Source organism: Microcebus murinus, chromosome 15, assembly GCF_040939455.1.
Source record: "Microcebus murinus isolate Inina chromosome 15, M.murinus_Inina_mat1.0, whole genome shotgun sequence".
NCBI classification, from domain to species: Eukaryota; Metazoa; Chordata; class Mammalia; order Primates; family Cheirogaleidae; genus Microcebus; species Microcebus murinus.
In genome coordinates this window covers 71,251,331-71,271,610 of record NC_134118.1, presented here as the reverse complement: position 1 = coordinate 71,271,610, position 20,280 = coordinate 71,251,331, and the positions used below count along the sequence as shown (strand labels likewise).

At 39.6% G+C, this 20,280-nt stretch overlaps 1 long non-coding RNA gene across 1 annotated transcript in view; it reads left to right on the top strand.

Annotated features, from left to right (window-relative positions):
* Window positions 1–20,280, top strand: part of LOC142876414 (uncharacterized) — a 36,955-nt gene that overhangs the window by 14,746 nt on the left and 1,929 nt on the right. Inside the window, exon 3 of the long non-coding RNA XR_012923316.1 lies at window positions 14,665–14,812. This is a non-coding gene — a long non-coding RNA (uncharacterized LOC142876414). The remainder of the gene's footprint in view (window positions 1–14,664; window positions 14,813–20,280) is intronic.

Here is a 20,280-nt window from a genome sequence, read left to right as displayed (position 1 = left end):
TGATTCTACGAATCCATGAGCAAGGTAGATTTTTTCATCTGTTTACTCTTCTACAATTTCTTTTCTTAGTGTTTCATAGTTCTCCCTGTATGTGTCTCTCACCTCTTTTGTTAAATATATTCCTAGATATTTAATTTGCTTTGAGGCTATTGTAAAAGGTACCATGCTTTTTATTTGATTTTCAGCTTGACTGTTATTGGCGTATATGAATGCCTCTGATTTGTGTGTATTGATTTTGTATCCTGAGACTTTACTGAATTCATTTACCAATTCCAGGAATCTCTTGGTTGAATCCTTGGGGTTTTCTAGATATAAATATATCATCAGTAAAGAGTGAGAGTTTGATCTCTTATGCCCCCATTTGGATGCCCTTAATTCCCCTCTCTTGTCTAATTGCTCTAGCAAGGACTTCCAGCACTATGTTGAATAGAAGTGGGGATAGTGGGCAACCTCATTGGTTCCAGTTCTAAGGGGAAATGGTTTCAATTTTTCCCCATTCAGAATGATATTGGCTGTGCATTTATCACATATGGCTTTGATAATTTTAAGGTATATCCCATCTATGCCTATTTTGCTGAGAGTTTTTTATCATAAAAGTGTCAAATACTTTTTCTGCGTCATTAGAGAGAATAACATGGACTTTGTTCTTGCTTTTATTTATGAGGTGAATTGCTTTTATAGATTTGCATATCTTGACCAAGCGTGTTGGCTCATGCCTGTAATCCTAGCACTCTGGGAGGCTGAGGCAGGCAGATGGTTTGAGCTCAGGAGCTCGAGACTAGCCTGAGCTAGAGTGAAACCCCATATTTACAAAAAAAAAATAAAAAAAGAAATTAGCTGGACAACTAAAATATATATATATAATCATATATATATTTATATATATATATAAAATTATGGGGCACATGCCTGTAGTCCCGGCTACTCAGGAGGTGGAGACAGGAGGATTGCTTGAGCCCAGGAGTTTGAGGTTGCTGTGAGCTAGGCTGATGCCATGGCACTCTAGCCTGGGCAACTGAATGATACTCTGTCTCAAAAAAAAAAAAAAGATTTGTGTATGTTGAACCAGCCTTGCCACTCTGGTATAAAGCCCACCTGGTCATGGTGAATTATTTTTTTGATATGCTGTTGCATTCAATTTGTTAAAATTTTGTTGAGGAGTTTTGCATTAGTATTCATGAGGGATATTGGTCTGTTGTTTTTTTGTTGTTGTTTCCTTTCTTGGTTTTAGTATCAAGGTGATGTTGGCTTCATAGAATGAGTTAGGGAGGATACCATCTTCCTCAGTGCTGTGGAATAATTTCTAGTAGTATAGGTGTGAGTTCTTCTTTGAATGTTTGGTAGAACTTAGAAGTGTAGCCATCTGGTCTGGGACTTTTCCTTTTTGGAAGGTTTTTAATTACTGCTCTGATTTCTGTGTTTGATACTGGTCTGTTCAGGTATTCTATTTCATCCTGGGTGAACTTAGGGAGATTGTCTGTTTCCAGGAATTTGTCCATTTCCTCCACATTATGTAGTTTTGGGGTGTATAGGTTTTTATAGTATTCAAAGATGATATTTTGTATTTCCATGGTGTCTGTTGTGACCTCTCCTTTTTCATTTCTAATTGAGTTTTCTTTTTATTTTTTTTTAGACAGATCTCACTCTGTTGCCCAGGCTAGAGTGCCATGGTGTCAGCCTAGCTCATAGCAACCTCAAATTTCTGGGCTCAAGTGATCCTCCTGCCTCACCCTCCCAAGTAGCTGGGACTACAGGCATGTGCCACCATGCCTGGCTAATTTTTTTCTATATATTTTTAGATGTCCAGCTAATTTTTTTCCATTTTTAGTAGAGATGGGATCTCGCTCTTGCCCAGGCTAATCTCGAACTCCTGAGCTCAAATGAGCCGCCCGCGTTGGCCTCCCAAAGTGCTAAGATTACAGGCGTGAGCCAGCACACCCGGCCTCCAATTGAGTTTATTAGAGTCCTTTCCCTTGGAGCTCTCGTCAATCTGGCAAAAGGGCTGTCAATTTTGTTTATCTTTTGAAAAGACCAGCTTTTGTTTTTGTGGATCTTCCATATAGTTCTTTTATTCTCAATTTCATTTAGTTCTGCTTTCATCTTAGTTATTTCTTTTCTTCTGCTAGGTTTGGAGTTGATTTGCTCTTCCTTTTCCAATTCCTTGAGACTGTTTGTTAGATTGTTAATATTTGGGCTTTCTGCTTTTGGGATGTGAGCATTTGATGCCATTAGTTTTCCTCTCAGGAACGCTTTTGCTGAGTCCAACAGATTTTGATAACTTATGTCCCTGTTATCATTAAGTTCAAAGAATGTTTTGATTTCTCTCTGTATTTCCTCCTTTACCCACTAGACATTCAACAATAAATTATTTAATTTCCTTGATTTTGTGAAGTGGTATGTATTTCTGTTGGAATTGAACTCTAATTTTATACCAGTGTGATCTGGGAAGATACACAGTATTATTTATTTTTTAGAATTTGTTGAGGTCCGATTTGTGGTCTACTATGTGATCAATTTTGGAACACTTTCCATGAGTTGATGAGAAATATGTATATTAGTCTTTATTTGGGTGGGATGCTATATAGGTCTGTCAAGCCCTTTTGTTCTAGAGCTCTGTTTAAGTCCATTATTTGTCTGCTTATTTTCTGTTTAGAAGATCTGTCTGGTTCATTCAGGGGGGTGTTGAAGTTCCCGGCTATTATGATGTTATTGTTTATCATGCTAATTAGATCAAACAGGGTTTGCTTTATGTATCTGGGTGCTCCTGAGTTGGGTGCATAAATATTAAGAATTGTTAAGTCTTCTTGTTGGATCTTCCCTTTCATCATTATATAGTGGCCGTCTTTGTCGTTTCTTACTTTTGCTATATTAAAGGTTGTGTTATCTGAAATAACTATAGCTACCCCTGCTTTGTTTTTACTTCCATTTACCTGGAGGATTGTTTTCCATCCCTTGACCTTGAGCATGAAAGCATCTTTGTGGGTTAGATGTGTTTCTTGAAGACAGCAGAAACTGCACTTGTGAATCTTTATCCACTCTGCAGGTGTATGTTTCTTCATAGGATAATTCAAGCCATTCCCATTTATTGAGAGGATTGATATTTGAGGTAGATTTTCATTCATATTGTTAGGTAAATTCTAATGTTTTGTTTTAATCCTTGAGACATCTTGGAGTCCAGGTTCTAGACTTTAACTCTTGAGTGATTTTACTTTGGAGAGTGTCTAGTGTACTGTTCCATGTGTAATGCCGGTCTGAGTACTTCCTGTGGGGCTGAGATGGTCTTCAAAAATTTCATCAGAGTTTTTTTTTGCCTGGGAAAGTCTTTATTTCTCCCTCATAGATGAAATTTAATTTTGCCAGGTAGAGAATTCTAGGTTGTCTATTATTCTGTTTTAGAAGATTAAGGATAGTCATTTCTGGCTTGTAAAGTTTCAGTTGAAAAGTCTGCAGTTAGTCTGATAGGTTTTCCTTTGTAGGTTATTTGCTGCTTTCACCTCACTGCTCAGAGGTTTGCTTCTTTAGTGTTTACTTTGGTCAGCCTAATAACTACGTGATGTGGTTATTGCCTTCTCACATTGAGTCTCCTAGGAGTTCTGTGTGCTTCTTGTATCTGGATGTCTAGATTTCTGAACAGGCCAGGCATATTTTCTTTTAGTATTCCATGAAATAATATTTCCAGCCCTGCATGTTCTTCTCTCAGGGATGCCAATGATTCTTATATTTGGCTTCTTGACATAATCCCACAATTCTTATATGTTCTGGTCTTGTTTCTTGTTTTTGTGTTCTTTTTCTCCATCCAATTTGTTTAGCACATAGGCATTATTTTCAAGTTCTGAGATATTTTCCTGTGCATAATCCATTCTTTTCATGAGGCTTTCCACTGTGTTTTATAGTTTTTGAAAACCTCCTTCATTTCCAAGATTTCTGTTTGGTATTTCCATAGTATTTCAATTTCTATAGAGAATTTTTCATTCATTTCCTGTATTGTTCTTGTGGTTTCTTTATGTTGAATTTCCATTTTCTCTTCAATTCCATTGAGTTTTCTTACAATACATATTTGAAATTTTTCCTCTGTCAATTTAATCGTATCATGTACGTTGTTATCTATTGATGGAAATCGAATATTTTCTGTTGGGGGAGACATTTCTCTATGATCCTTCATATTTCCGGTGTTTTCTCATTTATTCTTTCTTATTAGGCTACTTTGTCAAGAACCGGGGGGTGATGGGGCTGGATTATGGCTTTAACTCCAGAACCCTGAAGGGATTTTCCTTGATAGTTCTGGCGAGAGGTGCTCGGGGATTTTATTGCCTTAGAGGTGTTTTAGCTTCTTGAGTTGTCTCTGATCTGTTGTCTTCACCTCTTGCCAAAGGAGATAAGTAAATTTAGACCCCTGGCTTAGTCTCCCAGGTGGTGAATCACTCTTATGTGAGTGACTCTGCTGCCCTCTGCTAATTTGAGAAAGAAGGCACTATGTTGGTCTATGGGGTTACCCTCTGTTTTGTTGCTTGTAGTTTGCGTGGAGGAGTCAATTATCAAGGTATTCCAATACCTTTCTTTTAGTCTCTGATCCCCCAAGTGGGGTATACCAGCGCTCCAATCTTTGGGAAATGACTTGTCTCTTCTAAGTGTTACTTGAGTCCTGTTGCTGCTTTAGGTGGGGTTAAAAGAGCAACAGGTGCCTGCAAGCCTGATAGCATATACTTCTGTGATTGCTTGATCTGCTGCTAAGGGAGAGCTGCTAATATGTTATCCAGGGCTCTTTCTCCTCACTTGCAAAGCAGTCCCAGGTAGGGGGTGTAAATTGGTGTAATTGCTGAGGACCTTGGCCAAGATTTTCCTTCCTAGACCACAAGTCTCAGAGCTGGCAGTGGCCTGGACACCAAGTGCAAGCCCTGGTGTTATGTTCTTATCAGTTGATCAAGACCAGCTCACTGGTCCAATTAAACAGTCTGTCCCCTTTTGCTTAGTTCCAAGGTCTCACAGATTCACCCCCATCAAACAGAGAAAGAGACTTTTCTTTTTTCTCCCTATCTCCAAGGGTGTAGCCTGCCCTGCCAGGCTGGGGAGGGGGTGTTGCCTGAGACCCCTCCCCACCCCCCCTACATGTTCCAGTCCAGAAAACCACTTCTCTCATTTCTCCCTTCTTCCAGGGGTGGTATCTGCCCTGCCGCAGGGGAAGTCAAGCAAGTTTAGCTGCAGACCTAGGAGAGAGGCACTGCCAGATGCCGCTGCTGGGAAAGAGGTTTCTCTCTTCACTCCACCTGTCCACAGGTGGGGCTAGTTAGGTCTGCGAAGTACAAGTAGCCCGGCGGGGTGTGGGCGATGCCAGCCCCAGGCCACCATGGGTCTCAGCCAAGAAAGTGGCTTCTCCCATTTCTCTGCCCTTCCAAAGATGAAGTCTGGACAGCATGAGGTAAAAGAAGCCGGGTGAGGGAGGAAGCTCCTCTGTGGCTGCAGTGACCCAGAAAGAAGCCTGTTTCACCACTTCACCCCTCCAAGGGTGGAGCTCGGTAGGCGTTGGGTAGAAGTGGTTGGTCAGGGGGACAAGCTCCTCCGAATCCGTGGGGCAACTTGGCCTGCAAAGCGGTTTCTTGGTTACTTCACTCCTCCAAGGGAAGAACCTGGTTAGCATGAGGTAGAAGCCCAGGGCGGGAAGTTCCTCTGAGGCTTCAGCCAGGAGGCAACTCAGCCCGGAGGCAATTCAGCCCGGATAGCGGCCTCTCTCGTTACTCCTCCCCTCCAACGGGGGAGTTTGGTAGGCATGAGGTGGGAGCAGCGGGGCAGAGGAACAAGCTCCACCATGCCATGGAACAACTGAGCCAGGAAAGCAGCTTCTTTCTTTACTCTGGCCCCTCAAGGGCAGGGTTAGACCAGCCTGTGTGAAAAGGTAAGTGGATGGGGGCAAGCGGCTGGGATGTATTGTTCAGAAAGCGCCTTCTCTCATTACCGCCCTCCTCCAAGGGTGGGGCTGGCTCTGCCAGGCAGTGGCAGTGGCACTGCCTAAGTCCTTTGCCTGGGCCTGTCCTCCTGGGCTGGAGAAGGGGCCGTGTGCCGTTCAGCAACGGGCCACAGTGTTTCTAGGTTATGGACCCTGAAAATGGCAACCGCCTGCCCACGAAGAGCCAGCTCCAGAGGCGACTGTATGGTGGTGGGGGAGCCGGTGCTGGACCTGCCAGGCCGTCTCATTGAGCCGCCAGCTGTCCCCTCCGTTTCCCTGACGTACTGACTTGCGCCTGTCCAGGAGAGAGTCCCACAAACTCTATCCCACCCTGCACCGCGGAATCTTTGGCAGTTTCCAGGGGCAGAGCCTCTCCCTCAGCGTTCACCTCTCTTGGTCTGGACCCAGCGAGTGCCAGAGCCGAGAATCCTGTCTCCAAACTCCCTCCTGTGGATCCCGGAAGTGTCCGCTCAGACCTGACCCTCCCCCGCCCAGTGCGGACCTAGCAATGAGTGCTGGCAAGTTCAAAATGTCCCCTGACTTTGTCTCTTCTCCACACTGCCCGTCAGCCTATGCCTCAACTTCACACTGACTTCAGACACTTCCCTGCGTGAGTGGATGTGGAGGTCAACGAAGGAAGAGTCATCCACCGTGGGTCAGACCACACTGCCCCAGCCGGCCAGTGGGGGCGGCCATCCCATGCTCTGCTCCCTATTGTGTATCTCACACTCTCCGAACTTAGTGGTTGATTCTCCAATTCACCTTTTCCCTGTGGTGCTGCTGCTCTGCAGCTTCACGGTGCTATTCCTGTGGGAAAGCAATCCACACATGTGTAGCTGTCTGCATTCTTCGCCTCCCACTCTGGGAACAGAGAGCCAGGAGGTTGCCACTCATCTGCCATTTTTCCATTTTTTTTCCCATAGGACATGAAGTATTATTAGTGTTCTCGCACCTGCTCATGACAACATTTTTGAATGCATAGAGTCAGCATTTTGTTTTGGAAAGAAGGTTGGTTCAGGATCTAATGCTTGATGAGATGGATGGGAAAAATTTACCAATATGTGCCTCATCTAAAGTGAGAGTGGTAGACACAATTTAGCATTGTTCATCTCTAAAGTTTTATGATTAAAGACTAGAGAGAAATGAGGAAATACTTGAGGCAAATCATTACACTAAAATTCCCCGGTACAGTGTTTCAAGTGCACTAAGGATGAAGCTGTCTATGATTGTCAACTGACTGACTGCACATTATAGCCATATGAAGTAAGCAAAAGACTACTGAATTTATTTATTTAACTTCCATGAACCAGGACAGACATTAGTTGTTAAGGATACAAAACCAAATAGGCCAAAGTCCTGGCCTCATCCCTGAACAAGCGTGGCAATGTTTGTAGATGAATATGCAAACTGAGCTATTCAGTAACAGTATGTAACAGTAAGAAGAAAGCATGCGTTCCAAGAAAGTGATTCAGGGATTGAAAATATTTGCTGATTGTATTAGTTTCTTAATTGCTCTGTAACAAATTACCCCAAACTTAGTGGTTTAAAATCTATTATTTTATAGTTCTGAAGGTCAGAAGTCAAAATGGGTCTCAAGCAGACCAAAATCAAGGTGTTGGCTGGGCTGTGTTTCCTTCTAGGGGCTCTCAGGGAATTCAGTTTCTTGCCTTTCCCAGCATCCAGAGGCCACCTGCATTTCTAGGCACACACTTGCTTTCTTCCATCTTCAAAGCCAGCAAAGACCAATCCAGCTTTCTCACATTGTATCCCTCTGACACTCGGTATTTGGACTTCTTTTTTCATTTATAAGGATGCTTGTGATTACCTAGGGCCCACCCAGGTAATCCAGGATAGTCTCCCCTTCTCAAGATCAATTTATTAGCAATTTTAATTCCACCTGCAGCCTTAATTCCCCCTTACTATGTAACATAGCATGTGCACAGTTTCCAGGGATTAGGATGTGTGGCCATCTTTGGAAGGCCTTTATTTTGCCTACTATCCTGATGGAAATGTACATCTTGACTTTTTACTTAGCTTTCTCGAGCAATTCCAGTTATTCTTACTCATGCTATGGTCGTTTAAAAACATGCAATTAGTTCTATAAATTTGAAGTCCACCCACAAATCTGATATGAGTCTTTGAAAATTCATTCAGGACACAAAAGTGAACCTGGTTAGAACATCTCTGGCATTGCTTTTATGGGAACTGTAGACTTACAGACCTCATCATCATTTTTAATTCTAGTTCATTCTGACCATGTGTTGCTTCTGTGTGTACAATTCCAAGGAACTGTTTTATTAGTACCATCTGTTTATTACAGACCATGAGTCATCAGTTGGCTCCCAGAACCCTAAGGCCTTAGATACTTTAATTCTAATTCATAGGTCTTTGATGGTATCATTATAAAAAATACTGCAAAATCCTTCTCACCAGGACAGCACTACAGTTAAAACTCATTAATACATTTCACTATTAAATATAATTCTTGCTTCCAAATAAGATGATGCTAAGAAATTATGATAACTAATTATTCCACATGGCTCCCTGAAGGTGACCCCTGATCACATAATTTCTGGAGTATTTTCCCAGGTTCTTACTTTCAAAATTAAATCCAATGTTTTAGAACTAGTAGGAACTGAGGGTAAAGAATGCAATCATAGTAGGTAGGCATCAGAGGGATTACCACATCATCCTAAAGGAAGAAAATAAAACTGGATTTTTAAGGTTCTGGATATGAGATTGCTCAGTTCTTCTCAAATAAGAAAAAATTATGACATCAAGATGTTGACTTTTCCTGGTAACCCAGTCAGTTGTAGTAATGCTGGGACTAGAAGCCAAGAATACTCTTTTATAGTTTTAAAGTACATCTACAAAGTAGCTTCCACTCTAAAGCCTGTCTTAATAGAGGGCACATAGTAGAAACCCATTTAAATGCTTCTCTCTTTTGGAAATAACATTTGATTTTTTTATTATAAAGAAAATACTTGTTAATTATAGATATTTTGAAACAATTCTAAAATTTAAAGAATTGAAATTATCCATAACTCTCTTAACTATGTGTAGTTAAATTTTTGTTATATTTCTCTCTGATTGGTAATAATCTCTTCTTGGTAATGTGAAAGGAATTAGCAATTCTTAGCATCTTGCTGTTGTTTTTATTAATCATGATTGAACCAGCCTTATTTTACCAACTTGCTTAAAAATCTTATATGTAGTTGTGCAGAGCCTGAAAAAATAATCAACCCAATTTGCCTGGCCTGTAGAAATTCAGAAATGGAGTTTACGTAAGCATCACCTTTCCACTATTCCTAACCTCCAGGGCTGCTACGTGACATGGCTTTAAAGAAAGAAAGGTGTGAGTAATTATTTTGTGCACACATCTGTTAGCTCTGGGAAAACAAAGAGGTATAAAACACATGTTTGTCTTTAAAAAGTTCATAGTGTGGTTGCATAGGAAGACATATCTTTAAAGATTTCAATGCCAGCAAACAAATCATTAAGGACCTAGTAAGGGCTTCACACAAAACTTCCAAAGGAATTTAGGAGAGTTTATTTTGGTTTACAGTAAAAAGGCAGTTGGGAAAGGTTTTATGAAGGAGGTAGGATTTGAGTTGTTCCTTCAAAGAAGATGAGGGTTTCATTCATTCACTTGGCCTCTTTTATTTAACAAATGTTTATTGGTTACTTACTAGAGATAATGCAGACCACATAGCCTGGTCCAGGTTTGAAGACTGGTGAGAATGACTATTGAGATTGGTTTAGGTTACCTTGTCACCTTCACTAGGTAGTAGTTCAGACTACTATCTCAGCAAACAAACAGAGAAGGGCTAGGCGTGAGAGCAAGAACAGAAATAAGTGGTTCCTCCAGAGAGGCTTCCCAGTTGAATGACATTCCAGAAGAGGCAGCAGAGGCATTTACTTTTGGTATAGACAGCTTGATTTGGGCAAGGAGAAAGGTATCCCTTTCTCTGAAAGGGGATAATAAGAGGAGTAGGCACCTGAAAATACAGAGAAATTTGGGAGCCTTTAGACACCCAGCTAGCTGAGGTGGAGGGAAAGGTATATGAGGGATTCTGTGACAAAGGATTTGTCTTAGTCATTGCAGAGGCAGGACCCAGACCGAGTGGCTGGGGACTGAGGAAAAAGATCCACGTAGGTGCTGGAGAGAGTCGACCGTGAGTATGTTAGGTAGAAAATGTGTCATTGCTCCTCAGAGGCACAATTTCATGGCTTTTATTTTAGTGTTTGGGGGCCAAGAGTAGAGCTGTAGAAAGTATGTTTTCCAGGGCTGGGCATGGGCAGAGGTGAATATTGAAGGATAGAAGCTGTCTGACTCTAAGGCAGTTTAAAGTTGCTGACCGTGTGTTTCAGGCCGAACAGTTGGGCAGTGAAGCACTCAGGGGTGAAGTGGAGGGTTAAGGGCCCGGCCACCACGCTGGGGAAGAGCAAGGCAGAGACAGGAGGGAATGGGAAATGCTGGTCAGAAAGTCATGGCCAGGCTGGGAAACAGTGGAGTGAAGAGAGGACGCAGAGAGAACGGTTTCCATAGACACAGATGCCTGCCTGGGTAGAACTTGCATGCTAGCGGGGAAGACTGTCAATAAATAATAAACACAATGAATGAGTAAAGTACTCAGTGGCATGGAAGAAAATGAGAAGCGGAGAGCAGAGTGAGGGAGACTGAAATAGCCAGGCAGGGTTGGGGTGCGGTGGGGAGCTAAGTTTTCCCAGTGTGGCTGGACAGGCCTCCCTGAGAAGGTGTGATTCGAGTAAAGATTGATGGAAGGAAGAATGTTCTAAGGCGGGGCGGGTGCAGCAAGGAGTGTGTGAGGAAGTAGCAGGGGGCTGCCACTACTCTCCGCGTCGCCGGACACACGCCTTTCCTAAGCCGCAGGGCTGCGCAGTTCAGTTTCTATGTGCGGGCCAGAGATGGGGGTGGCACGCATGCTCCCCCATTGCTCCCCTCTGTGGAGTGGCGGTGCCCCTCGTGTCCCTCTGGTGCACCGCATCTGGAGTGCAGGCGTCCGTGGTGCAGGCATTAGCGGTGCAAGTTCTCAGCTGTGAAGAAATTAAGTTTTACCGAATCCAGTCCTGAACCAGAGGTTTAAACTCAGAAATGGAGCATGTGAAACTTGACTTCATCCCTTTGTGATTTGGGTATTCAGGCGGTTAGATTTGTATCTATATAAAATGTTTCACCAGGATTTTAAGTATTTATTGGATAATAGGGGCTTATGACTAATAGGGTCATCCAAAAGATCTGTTAGAAAGTATATTCTTAGTAACCAATATGAGAATTCTTCTGAGGAAGAAATCCAACTTTCTTGTTAAAATGCCTGGCTGGAAAAGCCCTTGGGAATTCAGAAATTTCAACAAAGGCATTGGATTGTGAGGCTATGAAATTGGGGGGTCGAGTCAAGATTGTTTATTTCTCCAGGAGTCAGGGTGGCCCGAGCTTGGATCTGGATTATATAGGAGTTATGAGTGGTTGTGAAATTGGTTAAAGGCAGAAAGGATATTATTAACAGTGGCTATTTGTTAGTTATAAGATCGAACACATTCTATTAAGCATTGTTGACATATTCAAAGGCAACTACTGGACATGGAATTATCCCTAAAGTGCAAGAATTCTTTGGTAAACGTTTCCTAAGTATCTATAATAATGAAACAAAAAAAGGATTTACAAAGATCAAAACAAGCTTTTTAATCAACAATTAATCAGGAAGAATTTGTAAAATTGCATTCATTACAGGAAATCCCTGTTTATTTTATCATTCTAGCAAATAAATAATTTGAAATACAGCTTGAGGAAATGTATAATCAAAGACAAGGACAAAGCTCAGAAGCCAGGGTGTGACAGTATTATTTGAGTAATATAGTATTATTCGATAAAGCTCCCTGGTATTGCTCCCTGTTGCCCAGGCTAGAGTGCAGTGGTGTGATCATAGCTACTGCAGCTTCGAACTCCTGGGCTCAAGTGATCTTCCCGCCGTGGCCTCCTGAGTAGCTGGGACTACAGGCACAAGCCACCGCACCCAGTTATAGTCTTTTACATATTTGTTTATAGGAGCTCAGCTAAGAATGTTTAATTTTTCAAAACAAAGTTATCTTTCCAAGATGTTCTTATAAACAACGTTAAGACCACATTGTCTAAGATGAACTCCAGCCCAAACATAATTAGGAATTGACACTGTAATTTTCCAAGCCCTATTGCTAGTGAAGTTAGAATCTTAATGATTTCTACTAAGTGGTGACTGTGCCAGAAGATTCTAAAGAATCATTACCATACCAGATAATGTAGGTGTTCACAACTTATACAGGGTGGTCTCTAATTCTCACTTATTTACTGCATCATGATCTATGTTGGAAAGTTTTCTCTCCTGAGTATCCAATATTCAATGTAGCATTTGATTTGGATTTTGTCCCCTCCCTTTAATGAGGTTGCTTAGCCTGAATCATTTGTCCCCTTTTCTGTATTCTCCTCCTCTTCTCTTCTCATTCCCAGGGAGGCAGCAGACACATTAAACTTCTAAGATGTCATTCTGTTAGTAATTAAGACAGTTTAAAGCTACAAACTTTAATGTGCCACTGTGATCTTCTGAAGCCCTGTTTATAACATTTTGATGGCTTTTTGATGCTTGTAAGAGCTCAGGGATGGCTCACAGGAGCCTTGGTCTGTCCAGCCTCATCTTCTGCAAGTCTCACTTCACAGGTGGATGCTCTGAGGGAACGACCGGAGGCGAGCAAGACTTGAGCTTAGAATGCCCACAAGCCACCAAAGTAGCTGTGTGCAATAGACAGGCATACACACAGTCTGGGGCTCTGCAAAGAAATCTAGCTTACAGATTTGAGATTTATAACCATGGTCATTGATGAAATCACAGGTGGGGCATGTGGAGAGCAAGAGAGACGGTAGTGTAGGACTAAACTTGGAGAAATATTTCCTATTTCATTGGCAAGCTGAAGAAGAGAACCTTTAAAAAATATGTGAAAGGAAATGTGAGGTTAGAATTATGGACATGAATGGAAGAAAGTGTTTCAAGGAAGGAGTGCTCAACAAGCAGTGAGAATTCCCCTCAGACCTATCAAAAAAGAATTCACCAGTGACGCTGACAGCAGCAGGGGATGGCAGGGGGGAATGCTGGGTTGCAGTGGGGTGAAGGAGGAGTGGGGTGAAAGGGAACAGGGATTAAAATTGGTAACTTTTTCAAGAAGCTTAGTTGAAAAGAAAAAGAGGTAGAAGGACAGCTGAAATTGTATGTGCCGTAGGCAATTTATTTTTTAATGTAGGAGGTAACGTGGTACATACTTATGAAAAATAATCAGTACAAAGTGAGTGATTGATGACTTTAAAACAATTAAAGAAAATGTTCCAATCTTTTTTGTTCTAGAAACACGTATGATTTTCTAATATGTGGGTAACATTAAATATTGGGAAAATACACTGAGTATTACAACAGTATTATATTTTCATGCCATTCCCATTGTTTGTCAAACACTGTAGAAGATTTAAGTTAGGCATAAAATTTATTTTGACTCATAATTTCCTTAATATAAACCTGGTTTGGATTTTATTATTTACAAGATGTTTGAAATCAGAGTTTTTGGAGCATATCCATCCAGTTGTTACACACTTCATGGAAAAAGTCTCCTCAACTTTCTGAGTAATATATTGAGCATTATGTTAAACAGTCAAAGGGTGCAAAGCTATGAAAATGTCCCATTCTGGGTAAGAGTCAAAAAAGTTTGTGGTAAAAATCAATCAAATATATTACACTAATGAGAACAAAATTAGCCTTGACGTATTTCTGGCAGGTCTAGAGAAATGTGAGATATGTTCTCTACCACACACAAAGAGTTTCGTCAGGGTAACAAAGGATATCATTGTTGAGCCTACCAAGGGCCAGGAATATGCTGTATTTGGGCAGATCCTCCCTCCCAGTGGGACCAGAGTGGGGACTTCAGTGACTCTCCAGGTTGAACCAATTCAGAGATTTGGGAACTATCTTGGAGATCAGACTGGAAAGTTAGGGACCACCACGGAAGAACTCAAGAGGTGACAAATTCCATAGGCATGTGAATCTGGTGAAGACTGGATACTTTAGTAAACACTAATTAGTTCCTCTATACAAAGCAAATAGAAACTCCAATGGGATTATTGGAAAACTTAAAAAAGATTTGAATGTTACTTTGATTTCTTTTTTTAAATTTCAGAATATTATGGGGGTACACACATTTTGGTTATATAAATTGCTTTTGTACCGTATGAGACAAAGTGTGCCCATCCCCCAGATAGTGTGGATGTCACTTTGATTTCATCCACACTTTCTTTTTCTTCCTATAGGTAGAGTTGTGAAAATCATTCTAGAAAATAAAATGGAAAATGCAAATGTTGGTTTTTAGTCCAATTACAGAAACTTCTGTGATTAAGTTTTTGTAAAGTTTGAGATGGAAAGGGAGGGAGTTCAATGCAGAGAGGGTAAATTACAGCACATAAGCCAAATCTACCCGCTACCTGTTTTTGTTAATAACGCTTTGTTAGGACACAGCCTCATTCATACAGTCTATGGCTGCTTTCAGACTACTAGGGTGGGGTTGAGTGGCTGTGACAAAGACCTTGTGGCCTGCAAAGCTGAAAATATCTGCAGAGGGCTGCAGAGAAAAAGTCTGCCAGCCCCCACTTCTGTGAACCAATTTAATTCTTACAAATTTTCTTTCCACAGGTTCCTCTTTTTCATCCCATCTGTGAAAACATGAGAAAGCAAATAGTAAATGCAAAAGGTTTAAGTTATGAGTTGTATATGTGTGATTACCCTCAGTCAGCCTTCTCTGTGATTTGCGTGGAAACTGAAAAGACGCCATGGGAGAAAGGTGAGTGTGTAAAAAGTGACAGTTAAGTAGCTATGAAGACATCTGTTCATAAAGTCAAATGCACTTCCAAGGGAGATATTCCCAAAGGAAATGTGTCAATGTCATTTCAATCCTTGGCTAGACAACTCACAGACTAGAGATTTAAAGGGTTTTTAAACCAAACGAAATCAAATAAGTTTTTTTCTTCTTTGTTTCCTGCATTCATCACGTGTTTTTTTGTTTTGTTTTTTGAGACAGAGTCTCACTCTGTTCCTTAGGCTAGAGTGCTGTGGCATCAGCCTAGCTCACCGCAACCTCAAACTCCTGGGCTCAAGCTATCCTCCTGTCTCAGCCTCCCCAGTAGCTGGGACCACAGGCATGCGCCACCATACTCGGCTAATTTTTTCTGTTTTTATTAGACTTGGGGCAGGAAGCAGGGGGAGTCTCACTCTTGCTCAGGCTGGTCTCAAACTACTGAGCTCAACCTATCTTCCCACCTCATCCTCCCAGAGTGCTAGGGTTACAGGCGTGAGCCACCACGCCCAGCCATCAAGTGTTAGTTAATTCTTTATAAAGAAGGAAACAAAAGTTAGAAGAAGAAAATATGGCATGTATTGAAATGGCTTTTTGCTATTTGGTAGTAAGTGGAGTTAAGTCAAAACCTTCCAAATAAAAACTAGAATGTTATTTGTTATGATTTGTTCTGTCAAACCAGCGCTATCTTATCTCCGCTTTTCTCAGAACTTTTTTCCTGTGTTAGATTATAGTAGAATTTGACAAGGGAAATTTGAATAATCTATATTGCCTGTTCCTGGGCAAAAATAGATAGCAAATGCTTTAAAAATGCACATCCCTTGACTCAGCTATTCCTCTACTTCAAAATCATCTTTAAGAAACTAAGTATATGGCCAATTGTTTAGATGTAGAATATATAACACAGAATTCTTTATAACAGATAAACATGAAAAAATCTCTAAATGACCAATAATAGAAGATTTGGTTAAATAAATTATAGTATATACATTAAATAGTATACTTACAGCTATTGAAATGATGTTGTAGGTAAATGTATCTTAACAATGAAAGTATTCATAGTCTAATCTGAGTGATTAGACTCAGTAGCAGGATGCAACATGATATGTACATTTTGGTCCAATTTTTATTTAAAGTTTTGCCTTTATACCTATATACCTGTTTTTAATTCTGAAGTTTATATATCTTATTATATAAAAATGTTTATATATGATGTAATTTAGAAATATAAAAAGTATCAAAGTTTTAATCGTGATTATTTAACAATGCAACTATAGGTGTATTAAATGCTGAAGAATCTGCATACTCTCATTTCTTTCTAAATAAATATCTTAATTACTTTTTATATAACAATATTATTATTTTAAATTTTATTAAAGGCTATCATCCAATAAGGTAGTAATGAAATTATAGGATATTTCAATTTCATTTAGATAGTTTTTATTCATTATTTAAATTTTCACTTAAAATATTTATGGATTACTTTGAAAAGTTTTTGAAATGAAAGTGATACTATCTTTGAATTAGACTTACTTTTGTAAAAATCTGAGAAATAAGCCTCTCTTGATCTTAACAGTCCTGACTGAGGAAAGACCAAGGGCATTGAACTAGATGAACTTTGAAATTCATTTCCAGTCTCATAATTTATTGAAAATACCTGAGGAAGTGGACCTCAAGTCCTAATTTGCTTCACATCAGAGACTCCACTTTTAGAATTCTATCAATTCTGGTACGAGTAAAACATAGTGGTTAAAAAATTCAGTCTAACCAATCAATAGTTAAATTTAGACAAGATCAAAAAAGCTAGATAAGGGTCATCCTCTGGCCCTTTGGTTCACAGTGTTTTATTAAAGCAGATAAGTTCTCACATCATTCCACAGTCAGGATCCCAGGTCATCAATTTAGGGCATGTTGGGTTTTTTAATTTCAAGCTATTAAAGGGGTACAAATTTTTTAAAAAATGAATACACTGTTTAATGCTAAAGTCAAGGTTTTCAGTGTGCCTGCCACCAGAATGAGGTTCTTTGTACCCAAGAGGGAAGTTTTTAATCCCTCATACCCCTCTCCTTCCACCCTTATTAGTTTTCAATGTCCTTTACATCTCTTTGTGCCCATGTGTACCCACTGTTTAGCTCCCACTTAATAGTGAGAACATGTAGTGTTTGTTTTTCCATTCCTGAGATACTTCACTCAGGGTAATGGTCTCCAGTTCCATCCAAGTTGCTTGTTTCTTTTATAGCTGAGTAGTATTCCATGGTGTATACATATATATACATATATACATACTACATTTTCTTTATCAGCTCATGAATTGATGGACACTTAAGTTGATTCCTTATCTTTACAACTGTGAATTGTGCCATGAAAAACATTTGGGTACAGGTGTCTTTTTTTTTTTTTGAGACAGAGTTTCACTTTGTTGCCCAGGCTAGAGGAAGTGCTGTGGCTTCAGCCTAGCTCATAGCAACCTCAAACTCCTGGGCTCAAGCAATCCTCCTGCCTTAGCCTCCCGAGTAGCTGGGACTACAGGCATGCGCCACCATGCCCAGCTAATTTTTTCTATATATATTAGTTGGCCAATTAATTTCTTTCTATTTATAGTACAGATGGGGTCTCACTCTTGCTCAGGCTGGTTTCGAACTCCTGACCTCGAGCAATCCGCCTGCCTCGGCCTCCCAGAGTGCTAGGATTATAGGCGTGAGCCACCGCACCTGGCCTGGTGTCCCTTTGGTAAAATGATTTCCTTTCCTTTGAGTATATGCCCAGTAGTGGGATTGTTGGATTGAATGGTAGGTGTACTTTTAGCTCTTTGAGGAATATCCCTACTGTTTTCCAGAGAGATTGTACTAGTTTGCAATCCCACCAACAGTGTACTTTCCCCTAAGCACTGCTTTTACTGTATCCCATAGATTTTAAAAGCTTGCGTCCCCTTTGTCATTCAGTTTGAAGAATCTTTTGATTTCCATCTTAATTTCATTGTTAACCCAAGGATGGTTCAGCAGCAGGTTGTTTAATTTCCTTGTATATGTGTAGTTTTGAGAGTTCACCTTGGAAATGATTTCTAGTTTTATTCCACTGTGGTCTGAGAAAATGCGTGGTGTGATTACAGTTTTTCTGTGTTTAGTGAGACTTGTTTTGTGGCCTAAGATGTGATCAATTTTTGAAAATGTCCTATGTGCTAATACGAAGAATGTATATTCTATATTTTGGGGGTAGAGTGTTCTGTAAATATCTGTTAGATCTATTTGTTTTAGAATCCCATTTAATTCCAGTGTTTCTTCCTTAACTTTCTATTTCAATGATCTGTCCAGTTTTGTCAGTGGGGTGTTGAAGTCTCTGGCGATGATGATGCTACTATTTATTTCTTTGCTTATTTCTAGTGGAATTTGTTTTGTGTGTGTGGGAGCTCCCGTGTTAGGTCACTTAGGACTGGGACCAAGGCATAGATGTCGGCTGTCACCCTCGTATTCATCACTGCCCTAGTCAGTTCAATAAGGAAAAAAAATGAAATAAAAAGCATTTGGACCGGAAATGAAACTATCTTCATCAATTACGTGATTGTCTCTAGAAAATTCCAAAGAATCTACAAGAAAAAGTGACTAAAACTAATAAGTGAGTTTAGCAAATTTATAGAATACAAGGTTAATTTATAAAAATCAATTGTATTTCTATATACTAGATATTAGCAATGGGAAATTGAAATAGTAATACTTCCATTGTGTCAGTGATCTGTATGTAGGAAACTAAAAAAAATCACCAATGAAATATATCAGAGAAGACCTAAATAAATGGAAAGATATACTATGTTCTTATAAGAATACTCAATATTAAAATATCAATTCTCCCCAAATTGATTTATAGATTATGTGCAATTCCAATAAAATTTCTAGCAGAGTTTTTTATAGAAATTTACAAACTGACACTAAAATTTATATGGAAAGGCAAAGGAACTAGAAGAATCAAAATAATTTTGAGAAAGGACAAAGTTAGAGAACTCACATTACCTCATTTAAAGATTTATTATAAAACTGTGATCATTGAGTCACTATCATTTTGGCAAATGAAATAGAATAGAGAATCTAGAGATATACGCAGCCCTATATGATCAATTAATTTTTTGACAAAGCTGCAAATCTAATTGAATAAAGAAAGGCTACCCTTTTTATTAAACGGTATTAGAAAAATTGGACAACCTCATGAAAAAAAGGGCCTTGGTTTATGCCACACAGAAAAATTAACTAAAAATCCTTCACTAACTTCAATTTATAAAATAAAAAACTATATTACTTCTACAGAAAAATTTAGGAGAAAATCTTTGAAATCTTGAGTTAGACGAAGATTTCTTGGCTATGACAGCAAAACTATAAAAGAAGCATAATATAAATTATGTTTAAATGAAACAAACAGGCATAAAAGAAACAAATATAAATTGAACTTTACCAAAATCACAAACTTCTACTTTCAAAATAAATTTTCAATAAAATTAAAGGATAACTATTTGCAAAACGTAGATCTCATAAATGACTTTTCTTCAGAATATCTTAAGTACACCCAAAACTCAATAATGAGAAAGTAATCAATCCAAATGAAATATGGGCAAAATATTTGCTACTTCACTAAAGAAGATACACAAATGGCAAATTAACAAATGAAAAGACATTCTGCTGGATGTGGTGGCTCATACCTATAATCCCAGCACTTTTGGAGGCCAAGGCAGAAGGATTGTTTGAGGCCAGGAGTTCAAGACCAACCTGGGCAATATAGTGAGACCTGGTCTCTGCAAAAATAAAAAAATTTAGCTGAGCCTGGTGGTCTACGTCTGTGGTCCCAGCTACCCAGGAGGCTGAAGTGGAACGATGGCTTGAGTCCAGGAGTTCAAGGCTGCAGTGAACTGTGATCACCAGGCCACTGAACTCCAACGTGGGTGACAGAGTAAGACCCCGTTTCTAAAATGAATGCATGCATGAATGAATGAATTAAAGCTATACTGAAATACCATTATGTACCTACTCAAATGACTAAATTATAAAAAACAAAGCAAACAAAAACTCAACCATACCAAGTGCTGGTGAGGATGTAGCACAACTGAAGCTCTCATTTGTTGCTGATGAAATGCAAAGTTGTTGTGACACTTTGCAGAATAGTTTGGCAGTTTCTTAAAAAATTAAAATTATACTTCCCCTATGATCTAGAAGTCCTATTCCTAGGGATTTATCCAGTTGAAATGAAAACTTATGCTTACCCAAACATCTTTATGCAAATACTTGTAGTGCTTATATTTATAATAGATAAACACTAGAAACAACAGCAACTGATGAATACATAGAAACTGGTAAATCTATGGCATGGAATACTATTAATACTTAGCAACAAAAAGGAACAAACTACTGATATATACTCAACAGCATGGATAAAACTTAAATTTATCATGCTAAGTGAAAGAAGCTAATCTTAAA